Source organism: Eretmochelys imbricata, chromosome 1 (genome assembly GCF_965152235.1).
Source record: "Eretmochelys imbricata isolate rEreImb1 chromosome 1, rEreImb1.hap1, whole genome shotgun sequence".
NCBI classification, from domain to species: domain Eukaryota; kingdom Metazoa; phylum Chordata; order Testudines; family Cheloniidae; genus Eretmochelys; species Eretmochelys imbricata.
The window spans coordinates 114,453,841-114,473,415 of NC_135572.1; the positions used below are offsets into that span (position 1 = coordinate 114,453,841).

The 19,575-nt window shown below is 42.2% G+C and overlaps 1 protein-coding gene across 9 annotated transcripts in view; it reads right to left on the reverse strand.

Annotated features, from left to right (window-relative positions):
• The window catches only part of LIMS1 (LIM zinc finger domain containing 1), a 139,075-nt gene that overhangs the window by 43,129 nt on the left and 76,371 nt on the right, over positions 1 to 19,575 (reverse strand). The window contains exon 1 of one of the 9 annotated variants that reach the window (XM_077814212.1): positions 10,509 to 10,532. The exons of the other annotated variants lie outside the window; for them this stretch is intronic. The gene's annotated coding sequence lies outside the window, so the exon portion shown is untranslated. Of the gene's footprint in view, positions 1 to 10,508; positions 10,533 to 19,575 lie in introns of those variants that run through there. 9 annotated transcript variants of the gene reach the window in all.

The following is a 19,575-nucleotide window of genomic DNA, read 5'->3' on the forward strand; positions in this document are numbered from 1 at the left end:
TAGATACAGATTGCTTTAAAGTTCTGTTAGACTAGATTGTAAAATTAATCTTTTACAATGTGTGCGCCTTATGTATCTTCTCAGTCAAATGTGCTGAGTTTACTGATAAACATTTTTCTTTCTGCCAGCATTGCAGAGAAGATATAGCTATAAGTGGATCGGTTATTTTCCATTTTGTCTCACACATCATTAGCTGAACTGCCAAATAAGTTCTAGTTGCTGATGTAAGAAGCAGAAACAAATAATCTTGATTTTCAGTTACCAGGTTGTGTTTACAGAACTGCACTGACAGATAAATCTCATATAGATCCGAAAGCTGAATGAATTTAATATGGCTATTAGGGAAGGGAGCAGGGGAAGCAGATTATAAGGATGTCAATCGTCCTATCATCACAATGTGAAGCTCAAATGTGGCGGCAGCGTGATGAGAGGAGGCAGGATTCAATGCTGAGGCTGCTGGAGGACCAAACCAGTATGCTCCAGTGTATGGTTGAGCTGCAGCAAAGGCAGCTGGAGCACAGACTGCCACTACAGCCCCTGTGTAACCAACCGCCCTCCTCCCCAAGTTCCATAGCCTCCACACCCAGACGCCCAAGAACGCGGTGGGGGGGCCTCCGGCCAACCAGCCACTCCGCCACAGAGGATTGCCCAAAAAAAAGAAGGCTGGCATTCAATAAATTTTAAAGTTGTAAACTTTTAAAGTGCTGTGTGGCATTTTCCTTCCCTCCTGGGCTACCTTGGTAGTCACCCCCCTATTTGTGTGATGAATGAATAAAGAATGCATGAATGTGAAGCAACAATGACTTTATTGCCTCTGCAAGCAATGATTAAAGGGAGGAGAGGAGGGTGGTTAGCTTGCAGGGAAGTAGAGTGAACCAAGGGGCGGGAGGTTTCATCAAGGAGAAACAAAGAGAACTTTCACACCGTAGCCTGGCCAGTCATGAAACTTGTTTTCAAAGCTTCTCTGATGCGTACCGCGCCCTCCTGTGCTCTTCTAACCGCCCTGGTGTCTGGCTGCGCGTAACCAGCGGCCAGGCGATTTGCCTCAACCTCCCACCCCGCCATAAACGTTTCCCCCTTACTCTCACAGATATTGTGTAGCACATAGCAAGCAGTAATAACAGTGGGAATATTGGTTTCGCTGAGGTCTAAGCGAGTCAGTAAACTGCACCAGCGCGCATTTAAACGTCCAAATGCACATTCTACCACCATTCTGCACTTGCTCAGCCTGTAGTTGAACAGCTGCTGACTACTGTCCAGGCTGCCTGTGTACGGCTTCATGAGCCATGGCATTAAGGGGTAGGCTGGGTCCCCAAGGATACATATAGGCATTTCAACGTCCCCAACAGTTATTTTCTGGTCTGGGAATAAAGTCCCTTCCTGCAGCTTTTGAAACAGACCAGAGTTCCTGAAGATGCGAGCGTCATGTACCTTTCCCGGCCATCCCACGTTGATGTTGGTGAAACGTCCCTTGTGATCCACCAGGGCTTGCAGCACTATTGAAAAGTACCCCTTGCAGTTTATGTACTCGCCAGCGTGGTGCTCTGGTGCCAAGATAGGGATATGGGTTCTGTCTATGGCCCCACCACAGTTAGGGAATCCCATTGCAGCAAAGCCATCCACTATGACCTGCACATTTCCCAGGGTCACTACCCTTGATATCAGCAGATCTTTGATTGCGTGGGCTACTTGCATCACAGCAGCCCCAACAGTAGATTTGCCCACTCCAAACTGATTCCCAACTGACCGGTAGCTGTCTGGCGTTGCAAGCTTCCACAGGGCTATCGCCACTCGCTTCTCAACTGTGAGGGCTGCTCTCATCTTGATATTCATGCGCTTCAGGGCAGGGGAAAACAAGTCACGAAGTTCCATGAAAGTGCCCTTACACATGCGAAAGTTTCACAGCCACTGGGAATCGTCCCAGACCTGCAACACTATGCGGTCCCACCAGTCTGTGCTTGTTTCCAGAGCCCAGAATCGGCATTCCACAGCATGAACCTGCCCCATTAGCACCATGATGCATGCATTGGCAGGGCCCATGCTTTCAGAGAAATCTGTGTCCATGTCCTGATCACTCACGTGACCGCGCTGACGTCGCCTCCTTCCCCGGTATCGCTCTGCCAGATTCTGGTGCTGCACATACTGCTGGATAATGCGTGTGGTGTTTAATGTGCTCTTAATTGCCAAAGTGAGCAGAGCGGCCTCCATGCTTGCCTTGGTATGGCGTCCGCACAGAAAAAAGGCACGGAACAATTGTCTGCCGTAGCTCTGACAGAGGGAGGGGCGACTGATGACACGGCTTACAGGGTTGGCTTCAGGGAGCTAAAATCAACAAAGGGGGTGGCTTTACATCAAGGAGTATTTCAGGCAGGACTTCACAGAGGGTTCCAATAAGAAATGGTGCACCTAAGTTATTGTTCTTATTGGAACAAGGAGGTTAGTCTGGCCTCTGATTGATACATGGCTAGATTTACCTCGCTGCACCTTCTCTGTGAGTGACTGCAGTGTGACCTAGAGGAATGAGTCCCCTAGACGGGGGAGGGGGGAGAAGCAAATGAGTACAAACCAAATCTGGTCTATTTCTTGTTTTGATCCACTCCATCTATCTTTTACATCTTTGGCTGGCAGCAGACGGTGCAGAAGGACTGCATGCCATGCACATCTCATGGCTGCTCGACAGAAGATGGTGCAGTATGACTGCTATCCATCCTCATCTCTTGCCTGCCCGGCAGAAGATGGTACAGTACGACTGCTAGCAATCCATATCGCCTGCCTGATCACCATAAGACAGTTCAATAGGACTGACTGCAGGACTAAAGAGAATGACCTGGTCAAGTCACTCCAAATTTAGTCCCTGCGCCCATGTCTGCCCAGGCACTCCTGGCCGACGCGGCCAGGAGCACCTCGGACATGACGATGACGGCTACCAGTCATATTGCACCGTCTGCTGCCAGAAGGCAATGGGTTCCTGCTACTGTGTAGCAATGCAGAACCACGTCTGCCAGCACCCAGGAGACATAGGGTGATGGTTACCTCAGTGGGCTCCATGCTTGCCGTGGTATGGCGTCTGCACAGGTAACTCAAGAAAAAAGGCGCAAAACGATTGTCTGCCCTTGCTTTCACGTAGGAAGGGAGGGAATGGGGGCCTGACGATATGTACCCAGAACCACGCGCAACAATGTTTTAGTCCCATCAGGCATTGGGATCTCAACCCAGAATTCCAATGGGCAGCGGAGACTGCGGGATCTGTGGGATAGCTACCCACAGTGCAACGCTCCGGAAGTCGACGCTTGCCTCGGTACTGTGGAAGCACTCTGCCGAGTTAATGCACTTAATGCACTTAGAGCATTTTCTGTGGGGACACACACACTCAAATATATAAAACCGATTTCTAAAAATCCAACTTCTATAAATTCGACCTTATTCCGTAGTGTAGACATAGCCCTAGTAGCAACTGTTTCCAAAAATGAATAGTAAACCATATGTATTTTGCCTTTTCTGCAAGAGGGTTTTGGTATCCAAAGAATTTGCTTGTTAGAGGGAAGTCTGAGAAAGTGAGGAAGGAGAATAGGGAGAAGGAAGTGCGAAAAAATATACAGTTTAGGAACAGCAAGCAACACAGGGGTCTTACAAAAACCCCTGACAAAAATCAAGGGAATTCCATTCAATTCTTTCACTTTTAATAAACGCCAATGTCTTTGAAAAGAAAAAGAAGAATCCATTCCAAAGGGCCTGTCTGTATGACAATTTTTAAACAAATTGGAAAGTATTTTCTGGCATGGCTGGCTCTAAACAGGAGTTGAATCCACACACAATATGATTAAAGAGTCTGTCACCCTTGGCAGAGACCTAGACTAGTACACTATACCTAGTTCAGCAGGTCACACTATTTTGTGCTGCGAGGCAGGACACAGTGGCCAGGTATATGTAACTGGTTTTGCCAGCTCTCCCTCCTCCAATCTCTCTGCACAGTAGGACACTGTTGAGCACACTGCCCCATGTACTGTTTTGTATCACTTTATGTGCATGTCCTTTGGGTACTCTAGTCACATGCTGAGGCATTACAGAATAGGTGCCCAGATTTGCACAGAACACTCTCTTAGCACATGGTTAGGTAGCATGGGAGGTTCAGATGCACAAACATAGCTGTGGTGTCAGAGAAAATACTGTGCGGACACAAACTGAATCATGTCACTTGTACCCAGTTAAGCTGACTGCGCCTCTAACCAATCACAAAAATCACACTGAAAAATATATTGTGGGCAGGGCTGTTGTCCCACCACCTTAAACTTTGTTTACTGATGTTTGACAAGCAAACATTTTTTCCTCCCTTTTTTCACTGTAATTTTGAAGTAGAATATGTGGCATGTGTATGAGAGGAGATAAAAGTTGTAATTGTTTCTTTGGAGCTGTTGTGATATAAAAGGATACTTTAAAAAAACACGTTTTAGAGTCATGGTACCCTTGTTCAACAAACAGTGCTGCTATCACAGTAACATCCATGTGTTCAGTCTCCCTCCTGATACTTGGGCTCAGAGCTAGTATCACTGGCTGTGTCCAGACTAGAATACGACGTACCCGCTGACTAGGAATGCTGCGTCTGCCACAGTGGAAGTTCTAGCAAAGACAGGGCTGAGGCTGTAGCACTATGGTCTGATGCCCTTGGTCAGAGGATAGATTCAGAACATGATGCTGGAAAAACTGGGAGCCCTGACTACCTAGCACTTGCACTGCTCCTGCAGAATCTCCATCACTGGAGATTTTTAACAGCAGGTTAGACAAACACCTGTCAGGGATGGTCTATCTAGATAATACTAGTTCTGCTGTGAGTGCAGGGGACTGGACAAGATGACCTCTCGAGGTCCCTTCCAATCCTACGATTCTACTGCTGCACCAGTGATGAACAGGCACTGTAGGCATAGCAGCGGAGATGTAGCCACTGTGATGTTCCTTCTCCTCTTCCACATTAGCTCTATTGAAACTGCAGGATCAAAACAAATACAGTACTATAGTAACATTGCAACAGTAGTTTACATAGAGAGGTGGTCTGGTTCTCACTTGGGGCTCTTTTCTTAGTTTAAGGTTTATTTTTTAGATTGGAGGAGTTAAAGAGCATAAATGCAACCTCCTTTAAAAAATGCTCCCTTAAAACAAAAACCTGTTTGAATTTGAAACCCCCACTCTACCCTAGTATCGCTATTCTTTTATTAATCTTGCCCCTCCCATATAACTGGGAGCGCTCTTCTCAAGGTGGAATAGTCATGTGACTTCCCAATGACACCTTAGTTGACCCAAAAAGGTCAGTGTAAACTCAAAAATAGATACATATGTCCAGTGTTTGTGCAGGTAGTTAGCTAGTGCAGCACCTTCTGTTTAAATGATTTAAATGTTCCTCCAATTCAGAGAAATGTACTTAGGAGTTTTAATAGATGTATTAATTACTATTCTGTAAACACACAAGAATTCTATTGTATTCTAGATGCTTTTACAGTTCCTGTCCTCTTCATTCAATAACAGAGCGCTGTTTTAAAAACTGACCGCTGACGGTTGTCAAAGCTCTAGCCCCATAGCTGCAGTCTAATCATGTCAACTAAGGAGTTCAAGAGGAGCACTAAGTCAACATGCCAAAAATCCTAATGAAACTATAAAGTTACCACACGTTTGATGACCAATTTTTGAGTCTTAATATCTCAGTAAGTCATTATTTTGAAAGCAGCAAAAAAGAAAAATGAGGAGCAGTTGTGGATTAATCACTTGCCAGAACAGTTTATAAACTAGTTTTTGTGTTTTAAAAGGCCTCAAATCATCATAAACGGGCAAAACCTCTTGGGCTAGATTCTGTTCTTACATGTACCAGTGTCACTCCATTTCACTGGAACTCCCCTGTACATCTATGCTCTCATTTCCCTGCTCCCCCTCTTGATATCTAAACTTTTCCCAACCATTTTACTTGTTTCCTTCATCCCTTTCCCCAATCTTACTTTGTGACTTCTAATTTGCTCCTCACAGCACCCAAAACAATCTCCCTCTCCTCTTCCACCCAAGCCTCCTCTTCTTGCAAATCCTTCTTTAAAAACACCACTTCCTAAGGGGAGGGCGGGGGGGCGCCAGCGGAATTATCTCCTCCTGTCTTCTCATTATTAATCATCTCTTTACCCATTCTCTTCTGTTGTCCTGTGCATTCTTATTTGTCTTTTCTTGTTTAGATAGATAGCAGTGCCAAGCAACCCCTAGGTTACTCTCAGGAGGCTGCCATAAATTGAGGACCCCAGGGGCTCCTCTAAGTCATGCTGTGGCCCTTTTCAGCTCCTGCAGCAGTCTAGAATCCCAGGAGAGCAAAGGTGGCTTCCTCGCCTTCTGTGCTGTGCCAAGAGGCGCAGTACAGAATTTCAGCCTGCCTCTTCTTATCTGTGGGTGTAAAACACTGCGCAAACTTCTGATGCCACAGAAACGTTTTGTAACAATAATGAAAGTGCACCCTGAGTTGCATATCAAAAGTTTCCATGGCACATTAGCCATGTGGCTCCTGTTGTCCTCATTAGGAGTGGTACAGCAAGTGCTACAAAAAATTGTGTTTCCCTCCAGATCTGTGGAGTCCACAAAGGCTGTTTTAATCTTGTTGGCTGGTTTTAGGACCAGATTCCTTAAAGTGACATGACTATAAATGTTAAACAAATACAAGGAGCTTGATTCTGAACTTCTATCAGTTTACACTGCTACGAGTCTGAAGTAACATTGGTTACAATAGAGAGAATTGATATAACTAAGGACAGGTTTCAGAATATCAGCCGTGTTAGTCTGTATTCGCAAAAAGAAAAGGAGTACTTGTGGCACCTTAGAGACTAACCAATTTATTTGAGTATAAGCTTTCGTGAGCTACAGCTCACTTCATCGGATGCATATAACTTAACAGAAGTTCTGTTAAGTTATATGCATCCGATGAAGTGAGCTGTAGCTCACGAAAGCTTATGCTCAAATAAATTGGTTAGTCTCTAAGGTGCCACAAGTACTCCTTTTCTTTTTGTGATATAACTAAGAATCTTACTTGGGAATTTAGCCCTCCAAGAGATTTTGACCATTTACAAGGATTTTTGTGCATTTAAAACACAAACGTTAGGCAAGGGATTAATCCACAACAGATGAGGCACCTGCATGAGACAGGACCCCAATCGAGGGATTCTAAGATGAACCTTCTGAAAAATCAGATTCATAATGAGGATGCAGATATAACCCCAACTGTAATGTCACATAAGGTGATGATACCATATACACTGTTTTAATTAACAGAAGCTATAACATGTTTGCTACTAAGTTAACACTTCAGTACATGAAGAATTATTTAAAACTGTCTTTTGGTGCTTAGATCCCAAAACTCTCTCGAGTGCTTTGTCTAGTATTAAAACTAGGCTGAATATTTTAGGTATCTTAGATCAAAGGGCGGGGGGGACTTTTATAGAGAAAGTTCAGCAAGACTTGCTGCCCGTAGAACATTTTATTTCATTCCACAAATAGATGTGCAGAACAGTCAGAGCTCCAAACTAGGTGCTTGGCAACAACAGCTGCCATTGGTGACTTAATTGCATTACAGTGAAATAATGTTGTCTGCTTCATCTGAAAGGCTGCTGTGTCACTGCTGACCTCTTGAAAGTAAAGCTGCTACATTCCTTGTGCAAGGTCAAGTTATTGCAGAGCAGGATAAAAACTCACAGCACAATCTTCCTCCTCCACAACCGTGATACACAAAAGGATGATTTTAAATAAATTAATCAGCAGCCTTTGTGCAAGGTTACAAAACAGCAGGCTTTGTGCAATGGAACACTCACAAATATACATCCGATATAGCTCACGAAAGCTTATGCTCAAATAAATTGGTTAGTCTCTAAGGTGCCACAAGTACTCCTTTTCTTTTTGCAAATACAGACTAACATGGCTGCTTCTCTGAAACCAACAAATATACAGTCACTAGTTGGAAAAAAGTCATTCAATTTCCTCTGGTTATAAAATAGACATGGCTTTCCAGGACCCTGCATAAAATTCTACACTGCCTTTTTTTAAAGTGCTGAATTGGCTCCTCCTCATCATCATTACATATAAAATTTAATATGGTCTTAAGTGACCAAAAGATTAGTTTTTGTAATTGTTGGGCAAGTGTTCCCTAAATCAAATGGTTCTTACAAATTAATTTGAATAAAGGAGTAATATTCTTTTTCTGGTTTTTTAATTGTAAATTATGGATGGGATTTTCAAAAGTCCTCAACACTGGCCTAAATCTGCTCCCATTTAAGATAATGAGAAAATACCACTGACTTCAAATTAGGTCAAATTTGAGTGTTTCTGAAAACTGTAGTGATGTTTTCACACAGAATTATCTACAGGGCAGAAGACAGACAGCCTTTATCACATAATTTGGTATAAACTTATGCCAGTGTAAACAAATGTGCTTGATATCTGCTACTACAAAGAATTCATTTGCCATTTCCTTACTGGAAGTGAATAGTATAGGAATCTGATAAGAGGCTTCTTCCCAGAAGGATCTTTATAGATCATAATAATCAGTGAAAGTAATCTTAAAATAGAATTTCTGGGAGAGAAAAGAGATATTTCAACAATACTTTTTTTAAAAGATGTTTCAGAAAGTGTTGTATTTTCTTTTGCTGATGAAAAAAGTTTTCTGGCAAATCCCTGCTTTGTGTGAAATATATAGAACATGGGTATTTTTTCTCTTTACACCCTTCTTTAAGTTACCTTTGATTACATTCTTTTTCCTCCCACCACTGTCCCCCATCCAGCGATCCCTGAATACCTTTAGGCTAGCACTCAAAAAATATACCACAACATATCAGAAGTACTTTAACACCTTTGCAGTGAGACATTGCATGACATAGCTTATCCAGAAAACAGGCACTCTACACTTACTTGGCTGTGCTGCAAGAACTCACGCTATATTCAACTCTTGCATGTTAGTAAATTTTTAAGCAGTTATCTATATACTAGTGCTTTTTATAGAAAAACATTAGAATCCATTTAGAATTTAATTTTACAGTGTGAACTATAAAAAGTGTCAGGTACTGGCCCCCAGTGCTAGACATATACGTATTGACTCAGAGAAGCGAGGTCCTACAGTTGACTGGATAGCATTTTCTCTTTGCGTGTCTGTCTGTTTGTAACAATGTTAGAACACCGCATCTGATCAAAACCAAAATTTCAGGAAATGCTCAAGGCAATAATAGGCAGACCCCTATTGATTTTGGGTAAAAGTGGAAAACTGGAAGCAGGAAACAGGGGTAAGTCTACACTACAATTAAAAACCCAGGGCTGGCCAGTGCCAGCTGATTTGGGCTCACAGGCTCGGGCTAAGGAGTGGGCAAACACTTTTTGGCCCAAGGGCCACATCTGAATGTGGAAATTCTATGGCAGGCCATGAATGCTCATGAAATTGGGGGTTGGGGTGCGGGAGGGATTGCGGGCTCTGGCTGGGGCTAGAAATGAGGAGTTCAGGGTGCGGGAGGGGGCTCTGGGTAGGGGGTGGGGGGTGCGGGTAGGGGACGGTGATGGCTCTGGCTGGGGGTGCAGGCTCTGGGGTGCAGGAGGGTGGGAGAGAGGGGTTTTGGGGGTGGGAAGGGGATCAGGGCTGGGGCACTGGAGGGAGTCAGGGGTGCAGGCTCTGGGCGGCACTTACCTCAAGCAGCTCCTGGAAGCGGGCATGTCCTCCCTCCAGCTCCTACATGGAGGTGAAACCAGGCAGCTCTGCGTGCTGCCTCATCTTCAGGTGCTGCCCCTGCAGGTCACATTGGCCGTGGTTGCTGGCCAATGGGAGCTGCGGGGGAGGGAGGCACTTGAGGCGGGGGCAGTGTGTGGAGCCCCCTGGTTGCCCCTCCATGTAGGAACTGGAGAAAGAACATGCTGCTGCTTCTGGGAGCCGTAGAAAGCCATGGCACATGTGGAGCGGGGCAAGCCCGGAGCCTGCTCCCCGGCAGGAGCTCAAGGGCCAGATTAAAATGTCTGAAGGGCCGGATGTGGGGCCCCCAGGCCATAGTTTGCCAACCCCTGGGCTCGAGCCTGGGCTCTAAGAGCCTGCAAGGTGAGTCCCAGAACTGAGGCTGCAGCCCGAGCCTGAGCATCTACACCACAATTAAACAGCCCCACAGCCTGACTCAGCTGACACAGGCCAGCTGTGGGTGTCTAACTGCAGTGTAGACATATCCATAGAGCTCCCTGTATCTAATTAGCAGACCCAGAAGCTTCAACCAGGCCTGTAAAGGTATGTTTACACAGCAAATAAAAACGTGCGGCTAGCTGCCAGCCAACTCAGGCTCCTGGGGCTCAGATTGTAGGGCTGTTCCACAGCTGTGTAGACGTCCAGGCTTGGGCTGGAGCTGCCCAAGCTCCCACCTCGCTGGGTCCTAGAGCCTGGACTCCAGCCCGAGCCCGGACTCCAGCCGAAGCCCCACAAACCCAAGTTAGCTGACATGGATCAGCCGTGGGTGTCTAGTTGGGTGTAGACATACCTTAATTGTCTGTAGATTAAAGAACTGGTTGATGGCAGCTATTAACACTTTCCAACCCAATTCCTCCAATCTCAGTTCTGCCCATCCTCCCAAGAAGAGCTCTGTGTAGCTCAAAAGCTCGAATGCCTATTCTCTCCCTGACCAACAGAAGCTGCTCCAATAAAAGATATTACCTCACCTAGCTTGTCTCTCTAATATCCTGGAATTGACACAGCTACAACTACATTGCACCACATCCTCCCAAGAGTTTAACATGTTGAAACCATGAATGACTTATCTCCCTGACAGAAAGAAAAGCAGTAAGAATTGGAGGGCATGGGGGAAAGTGGGCACACACAGAGCACCTAGCATGGGGGGGAGAATGAGAGCCTCAAATGAGAAGAATGGAGAAGTCGGGGGGCATGCAGGCCCTGGCATGATGGAAGGGGTGAGAGGATTGCAGTGAGTCCCCGAAACAGAGTGGGATGGGAGTATGCCACACAGGAAACTTGTGCGGAGAATGGAGGAATGCAAGGAGCCCCTCATGTGTGCAATGAGCTCAGCCTGCAGAAGCTACAAAGCATTTGATCCCACCAGTAAATAATATTTTGATCATAATTTCTCATAACTACAAATACAAATCTGCAATACTGATCTTTATATTTTCTATGAAACTTCATGTCCTAGTGAAATTTGGTAATGCTGGGTTACAGCATTACCAAACTGCTTTTGAAATAGCAGTTTCCTTTTCCAATACCAGGTATTTAATTCATATAATCTGTCATTACATATTGTCACAGATGCTGTTCCAAACAAAAAGCTTGTCAATTTAAAGGAGAAATTATATTAAATGTTAGTCCTGTATTAGCCATCTTCTTACAGTAGCTACAACTAATGTTTTTATAAGCTGAATGCCATGACCTGAAGTGCTCATCCAGTAGCTATAATTAATATCTTGACTAAACCGAACACCCCGCCTTCCCTGAAAGCCTTCTTGTATGTCCATCTAGTTCCTTATATGGCTGGGATAACTGTCAACACCAGACTTTCTGGCTCTAAACTACATTCTTATTATAGCAACGACTCCATTGGAGACTCCACACTGGAGGATTGACCTTCAGCTAAGGTGGTGGAGGAGAGTGTTTATTTCTTTACTAAGTCACATGTCAGTCTTATGTAGATCTCTTCTTAAGTAAACAAAGATATTAGCATTGTGCAGAGAATCTACTTTATTTCACCTTCACCTTACTGTAAGCTTTTCTTTTCTAAAATATTCTATGAAGTGAGCTGTAGCTCACGAAAGCTTATGCTCAAATAAATTGGTTAGTCTCTAAGGTGCCACTAGTACTCCTTTTCTTTTTGCGAATACAGACTAACACGGCTGCTACTCTGAAATCTATAACTTCTGTTAGTGACTTTAGAAGTCTGTTAAGTTTTTAGTTGTTAGAACTAAACAAGCTGTGTCAGGGAGAGAAGGAAGATGAGCTTGATGAAGAAAGCAGATCTATTGACACAACACTGTTTTCTCCTCCCATAAAGATTAAGTAACATCCGTTATTCACTTTGGTTTTAAGTATTGCATTTTATTTCTCAAATGTTCATCACTGCATTATCAAGTTCCAATACCAGAAAGGAGAAAACGGAAAATAGCTAAACAACTTGTATTTAGCTTCACCCTTAAATATTCTGGTTATCATGTTCTAACAGCCAGCAACAGAGTAAGTATTAATTGGAACTATAATTGGACCATGAGACAAATGTGAATAATATGCTAACAAAAAAAGCTACAACAAAATGTCTGTTTCCATAGAGTTTAAGATCCAAACAGACCATTACGATCATCTAGTCTGATCTTTTCCATAACTCAGGCCAAAACCCCTCACTTTATACTGCGTATTTAGGGCTTACTCCCTCAGAAACAAGTATGGTAAATTTCAGTACCACCAACTGTAAAATAAGAAATGCCAATCACTTTCTAAACCCAGGGCTATGGGTTTGTGGTTGTTTTTTCTAGACTTTCCTAAAGTGACAGACACCAGGGTATGTCCCAGTTGTCTAATGTTAAATGAGTAGAGTATGACTGAACAATTGAAATACATACTCGAGAACAATAGGGACAGATTGGGTGAGGAAAGATGAGGAAGGAAAGATAAAGAAAGTGGTTACAATTTGAGAGTTAGTTTAAATAAAGAATTCAGTTTAATCCTAATGACTGCTTTGCATATTTTAGTCAAAATTCATCACAATCAACATGGCAATTTACTTAGCTATCCCAAGGCGACAGTGCAAGCATTTGGTATATTAAAAAGCAAATTTAGTCCAGCATAAAGTGCACACATTTCCTTGTGAATTGAATGTATGCTGTTAGAGGTTAGTACAGAACCCACTAAAACACTGATTTTGCTACTGGTTTAATAATCGAAGTCTTCAAAAGGAGAAACGTACATAAACATTTCTCATTGAAAAGGCCTAAATAAAATAAGTCAACAGCAGGAACATACATTGTTTACTAGAACAAAAGCAAATAGACCAGCTCAGGTAATTTGATTCTTACCCACAGCATGGATGATAACAGTTTTCAATAGCTGCTTAGGCCAGGGAACATGGAGTAACCAGATTTACTAAACAAACTTTCTGCCAAGGACATTATCAATCATTAAGAGTGTGACATGCACAAGTTTAATATACAGAAATACAAAATTAAATTTCACACTTTCTTCACCTTCATTCATTCAGTTTTTGGTACAAAAGCCTTTTGAATCTTTTATAAAAGCATAGTTAGAAAAAAACAGGGGGAGGGACAATTGTAGCAGTGTTAGATATAGATGGAAAAAGCAGAACGGTTTAACAACCTGGAGATTTAAGGTATAGCAAGGGGCATGCAACAAACCTCTAAGGAATGCACACTTTAAAAAAAAAAGTTAAAAGTGGTTTATTTTAGAAACAAATTGCCAATACAGACCTTTTTGTTACAGTGTGCAAAACTCTTCAGTTTAGAGGTTTATGATAATTTTTATTTTACGTCTTCATTTTATTTTACAACTTCTGTCTGTATGAGTTCACAGCCCGTGGTTTTTGCTTTGTATGCCAAGTTCCTCCCGAAACAAAAACCTCAGCCAAAATTACCAAGCTTTGCCTAGCTGATACCTAAAAGCAGAAACAGGAACAGGCTTGCAGAAAGAATTGCAAACCTTTTGACAAACGTGGGCAGTTTCCCCTTATTAATAAACCCCAAAACATTATGAAAAGTTCATGGAGCTTTTCTAATGAAATTATTGGTTCACCCTGCGACCAGCAAGTATTTTAAAGAAAAATCTAACTGCTACTAAGTTGACAGCTCTGAATATAAAAAACAAGGAATTTGAATTCCTAAGTCCCACAACTCATGAACTCTTATGGAAGAGACCAAGTGGGCCCGGTTTTGTTCAATATCTTCCTTAATGATCTCGAGGATGGTGTGGATTGCACCCTCAGCAAGTTTGCGGATAACACTAAACTGGGAGGAGTGGTAGATACGCTGGAGGGTAGGGATAGGATACAGAGGGACCTAGACAAATTGGAGGATTGGGCCAAAAGAAATCTGATGAGGTTCAACAAGGACAAGTGCAGAGTCCTGCACTTATGACGGAAGAATCCAATGCACCGCTACAGACTAGGGACCGAATGGCTAGGCAGCAGTTCTGCAGAGAAGGACCTAGGGGTGACAGTGGACGAGAAGCTGGATATGAGTCAACAGTGTGCCCTTGTTGCCAAGAAGGCCAATGGCATTTTGGGGTGTATAAGTAGGGGCATTGCCAGCAGATCGAGGGACGTGATCGTTCCCCTCTATTCGACATTGGTGAGGCCTCATCTGGAGTACTGTGTCCAGTTTTGGGCCCCACACTACAAGAAGGATGGATGTGGAGAAATTGGAGAGAGTCCAGCGAAGGGCAACAAAAATGATTAGGGGTCTGGAACACATGACTTATGAGGAGAGGCTGAGGGAACTGAGACTGTTTAGTCTACGGAAGAGAAGAATGAGGGGGGATTTGATAGCTGCTTTTAACTACCTGAAAGGTAGATACAAAGAGGATGGATCTAGACTATTCTCAGTGATAGCAGATGACAGGACAAGGAGTAATAGTCTCAAGTTGCAGTGGGGGAGATTTAGGTTGGATATTAGGAAAAACTTTTTCACTAGGAGGGTGGTGAAACACTGGAATGCGTTACCTAGGGAGGTGGTGGAATCCCCTTCCTTAGAAGTTTTTAAGGTCGGGCTTGAAAAAGCCCTGGCTGGGATGATTTAGTTGGGGATTGGTCCTGCTCTGAGCAGGGGTTGGACTAGATGACCTCCAGAGGTCCCTTCCAACTCTGATATTCTATGATTCTATGAAATGAAGGGGCCTCATAAAACCACGTGCACTAAGACATCAGATGGCATGCATGACCATTCAGAGTTTTATTTATGTTTGGGATGTACACTAAAATCATCACAATCTGGCATCTCCCCACTCAGTTCATGGTACTCAAGAGAACACTGCGTGGGCTAGATTCATATTTTAAAACACAACTTATTAATTACTGGGACAGAAAAAACATGAACCCAGACCTCCTTTACTATCTAAAAGACTGGGGTTCATGGTTCTTTCCTGTCTGTGAATCAGTGGGTTTTAACCAAGACTAAGTTTTGTCTCTGCTACAGAGTATTCCTGTGTGGAAATTAATCATTTCATGGCACATACTGTATTAAAAATCTAGTTTAAAATACTCTCACATACATGAAAAATGAAAAGGTATTACATTAAATGTTATTTATAGAATGCTTTGATCCAGGTGTTATTTAATTGTTAGACACACTAAGTCTGCATATCAAAAACAGGTTTTAAAATAAGATCTATTTATGAAATGTAACCAACTAGCATTGAAAGAAAGAATTCTCACTCCTCTATTTGTCGATACCTGCTATAACCATTGTATTTACCACCATTTTATAAAACCACCAGACACAAAATTTTATTGTTGGATCATTACAGTAATTTCAGAGGAATGATTGCTCAATTTTCACCTACATAAGTACCATTTATCACCACCTAGTCATTTGGACTCAAGGGATATTGTCTGATGGTGATTAAATCTAAACAAATTGTTTAGGAATGATTATGCAACATAAAAAAGCAGGAGAGTGAGGACAAAAGAGGTTGTGCTCATCATGAGTTACTTTTCATTGCTTAGGGTTAAAGTAAGTGTGCATATATGCTGTGTGCCTCTAACCCTTTGGAAGTGTCAGACTCTCTGGAAGTTGCCATAAGAAGTGTCAATATTTCCTCTAACGGTGAGCATACATTGATGAACCCTCTCTTCACTTAAAACCTCAAACAGTCCAAGGATCAAAAATGTTTTTGATTCAGGGCAAAAGTTTTCTGGTCCAAAATACAGATTGCTCTGGCAGTATTTCTAGCCCTAGCAGTGTACAAAATGTGGACTTTAAACTTATATACTGTGTAAAACCTCAATATCTGTACTTCTGCTTTGCTACTGATTACTGTTGACACTGCTGTTGAGCCTATGCTGATATTTGCACCTTAAAGATGCTACTGGGGACCCTGTGGAGATGAAGGAACAATGTATAAATATTAACTTTCTTTTAAGTTTTGTGAGACTATTGTGCAATGTTACACATTAAAATTCAACAGCCAAAGTTTAGGAATTCTGCAAATTAACCTTGCTTCCTCTGCCTTCCCTCTGCTCTAAATATCCTGCAGAGTTCAGAAGTTTGGCAGGGTCCCTTGTTCCTGATCTCACTCTTCCCAGTCAGCTCCTCACTGTTTCTCCTATGAGCACTAGTTGGCGTTCACCAGGCGAATACAAAACTGATCTAGTAGTTTTCAACTGTCATTGTCTCTCGATACAGAGAAAACTTTGTAAGATATCTTCTGTGACAAGAGAATAGTGGCAAACTACTTGAATAACTGATGAAAACTAAATGAAGAAAGCTAGTACCTATTTGTTGTCATTATTGAAATTTACGAACTATCAGCCACTCCACAAGTTCTTAAAATTTTAACTGGATTTACTTAGTAGGGACCTAAAAGAGTTAGGAAGACACTTAGTTCAATTATTTTTTCAAGTGCAATCATTAAACACTAACTGAACAATTGTTTTAATCAATTTTCTTCCAGTTTTTCCAAAATATTCTACTGAATTGTGAAAATAAATCATACGATTTTTTCAGGCCAAACATTGCTAAACAAAGTTAGGAAGGTCAGTGTGGAGGAGGGGATGTAAAAACATGTATAAAGCTGCTGTTGAATGGATCCCAATGATTAGTCACAGATGTATGCTTACTATTTCCTTAGCATCCTGTTTTCTGGAGACAGCGGGGGAGAAAAAGTTCACCAGATAGCTAGAATTTTTGTAAGATCACTTTAAAAAGTATTTCACAACACAGTACAAAAAAATCTCTAAGAAGGTGGTTTTGAAAATTTTTTCACTCTATCATTTTCTAATTAAATGCAAATTTAAATTATTCACATAGATGAGGTGCTGAGAGCAGCAGGAAGAAAAAATAACAATATTTTATTTTAACATTGTTACAGGTAGCAAAGAGCCTCAAAATACAAACATTAGCAGGTGTACACTGAACTTTCACTTAATATATCATGACGCCTGTGGTATAGTGATGACTTTCCCTCCCAATGTAGAGTATTCTGGTGTTATCTTGTTTCAAATTCAGGTGAACTATAAAAGTAAAATGGGGATGTGAGCAATTTATGAGAATACAAAGAAATTCAAATAGGAGCCACGGAACACAGCTTAAACATGATGAATGTAATATCAGTCATTACAATGCAGTGCTCAAAACACATTGCTGCAGGCGGGAGTACTTTAAGTTTTCAAGTAAAAATATTTGTGATATTTGATATCAAATATTTGTGATAGTTTATATTCATTCTGTCTTAAATTAATTTCTGTGGAAAGGGCTAGTAAATCCACTCACCTAGGGTAAGTGGGAAGCTTGACCTGGGAAGTGAAGGGACCCACACAACATGAACCCGTGCAGAATCCAAGCTTTCATTGTCAAAAAAAAACAAGTGTTTAGCCCTGTTGTGAAAGTGTTACAAAGATGAACTGTGTGTATATTGACGGGCACTGACATCTCCCCAGATCCGGAGACAAACAGATCTCATAATTTTGCTAAGCAGCAGCATAGTGAAATTAACAAGACTCCTGTCAGTTTACTTAAGATATTCAGAACTTTGCAGAGATTAGTGAGACTACTAGGAATCATGTCACTTTCACACTGCTGCTGATGGGTTGGAAAGCTAGAAGCAGAAATAGAAAACATGGGAGTTATTCACCTAGGGCTTGATTCAGTGCACAATGGCTAAACTGCCACTGACTCCAATTGTGCAGGATCGGGCCTTTGACCAAAAAACCAAGTGCTGTGGAGAGGTAGTGAATGAGAGAGAAAGAAACTCTCTGGCTTGCACTTATAGAACTCTGCACCAACAAAGCATTTTAAAACAATTAACTACCACTAATCTGTAACCCCTGGAGCTGGGGAAACTGAGGCACTGAGCGCTTAAGTGTCTCATCCAACATCATACAGACTGTGGCAGATACAGAAACTGAACACATATTTTCCAATTCACAGTTCTGCATGTTAGACAAGAAGAAAAGGGGTCTAGCAGGTAAAGTCTGAAATATTTTCAGATAGTAACTTAATGAAGAGACAGCACCATTCACTAAGAGCTATTAAGAGGATTCTACTGCAGACTGAGAATGACAAATTTTAAAATTTAATTGTCAAACCCATATCATTTCCCTACAACACTCCCTGTGGTAGGTGGGAAAAAATGCTTCTGGGCGGATTCATTGGAAATTGCACAGTAGAATTATAAACCTCTGAAAGACAATGATGGAAATGGACTATACCAGCACTAATGGGTACAGCTTCAAAAGCTAAAGATCTGTTTCCTGTTATGGACCCTCAAAGCCAGCAGTGGATGATCTCTCTCAAAGTTATGTTAACACAGGAAATTACTTTATTTTCCTACTGTACTTTGCATATCTTTAAGGGATTTTGTTTTAGGGAAAGTCAATGGTATTTTCTTACTTTGTAACCATTTAGGAATTTAAACCTACATACACATTCAGAATATATTGTTCAACGGTGTAATGCAGCATTACAATGTCCTAATTATTCATTATTTGTATTTTAATGCTTCAGATTAAGTCACATTACACTTCACTTCAAATTAAAAGTGAAAAAAAAAATTCAGCAGCAAATCTCTATTTAAAGCTCTTTGGCACCAGCAATATTGATGCTTCTGCAGCAGTCTGTGAAGACTGTGCCAGGAAAGTGTGATTTCGAGAAGACGAGGATTAAAACAGATATCTGGTTTTGCAGAATATATGGAATTATACATACAGCTGAGTTCAAGACAGAAGTTATTATCGTTCGGGGGTTCTCATACTTTGTGTTCCCGTGGTGCTACTCAGTTTTAACATTGATCCATAAAGTAAATTAAATCCAAACTGGGCTCAAGTCCAAGCTGTGACCACTAAAGCATTCTATAACAGTCCCTCTCTCAGGAAAATACCAACAGTTAAGACTAGAAAGAACCTTTGCTGCACCCACTCACCCAACACACCAGCTACATGCAGAATCTGAGGGAAGAATATATGCTTAGTAGCTACATTCTATCAAGATGATGTTCTTCACTCCACCTAACAGCAAATAATTGGGCCGTAAGAGAGCAAATGTGTGTGTGGGGGGGAGGGGTATTAAATTCATTCCCTTACCAAGGACAGTGAATGTGGTAGCTGTGTTATTCCCTATACAAACACATATGATTACCCTGTCCTTGCTCCCCAAAAAATAACAATCTGGGAAGACAAGTAACAAAAGAAGGGGCCAGAGAGGGACACTATAAGAGAGAGAGGCAACAAAGTGCTGGAAAAAGGAGAACTGGTAGAAGACATTTACCTGGGCTTCATCTAAGGCAGGGGCGGGCAAACTACGGTCCGCGGGCTGGATCCTGCCCCTCAGGGCTTTGGATCCGGCCACCGGCATTGCCCCCCGTGGTGCCGTAGGCCCCGCGCCACT